This window comes from Balaenoptera musculus, chromosome 12 (assembly GCF_009873245.2).
Source record: "Balaenoptera musculus isolate JJ_BM4_2016_0621 chromosome 12, mBalMus1.pri.v3, whole genome shotgun sequence".
NCBI lineage: Eukaryota > Metazoa > Chordata > Mammalia > Artiodactyla > Balaenopteridae > Balaenoptera > Balaenoptera musculus.
In genome coordinates this window covers 119,537-120,669 of record NC_045796.1, presented here as the reverse complement: position 1 = coordinate 120,669, position 1,133 = coordinate 119,537, and positions in this window count along the sequence as shown.

The following is a 1,133-nucleotide window of genomic DNA, read 5'->3' as shown; positions in this document are numbered from 1 at the left end:
TCAATACTAAATGAATATACTACAATAATTCATGGGAAGTCTATGATGGAGCTATAAGTTTCAAGTCAGTTAGGTAAATATAAGAAGCAAGACTTCTGGGATCTTATATTAAGCTCTGTCTTTGTGTGTAAGTGACTGGCCTGAGGAAGGGCTCTGATGCAGGGACCACTCAGCTGTCCCAGTCATCTTGCTAAAAGGAAGTCAGAGCCCAAGCAATGTCCACACGAGGTGGACACAAGGCCCAACCCTCAGACCTGGCTGAGCCCCCAGCCTACAGTCAGGGTCACCCTCCCTTACACGTGAGTGTGCATCACGGGAGCAGATCCTGCAGCTGAACGTGAGCCTCTCACAGTGACCCTGCATGGGGCAGGGTGAGCTTCTCCTCCAGGCCCTCCCAAAGCAGAGACGGTGAACAAAATATAGAGCTGCTCTCTGTGTAAACTGTCAAGGGTTGTGGCAGGCTTTTGTGCGTCAGTCAACACATGGAACGTTATTCGTCATTTCCGCGTGGGATCCTATTTCACCATTTCATACGAGGGAAATGTATGGCACAGTTGGACTGGGTGAGGCGACAAAGATCACACTGTAAGTGGAGATGCTATGACACAGTGCAGATCCAAGTCCAGAGCCAAGGTCCTCCTCCCCATGATACAGGAGGACCTAAGAGCTCAGGCAGGAATCCTGGGCTCTCCCAGGTAGGAAGACACACCTGTGTGAATAGAGAGGTAACACCATCTGATTCACACTTTAGCAGGACCACGCTGACACTGGTGAGGTAGTCAGTTAGGAGACATTGGGGCACTATTACACCTTAACCAGACTCGACCTCAAGGCATCCATTTCTAGTTTAATCTGGTAGTAGTTTGTATTCCATTCAGCAGCCTATGTCAGGATTAATATTCTTATTCTTTTTTATTCTGTGAGCATTTGTCTCTCTCCACGATTTAAATTTGTTGCTGTCTTAGTTCTATAGTTATCTGATATAATGGTGAGATTTTGATAATGTGAAACTTGTTCCATTTTCAGGTGGTTTTAAGAACATTAAATGAGAACCATTTTCTCAGCTTCTCATCTCTCTACATCTCCAAGACGATTATCAGCTTTATTGTAACACCCAGAAACTGGAAACAATT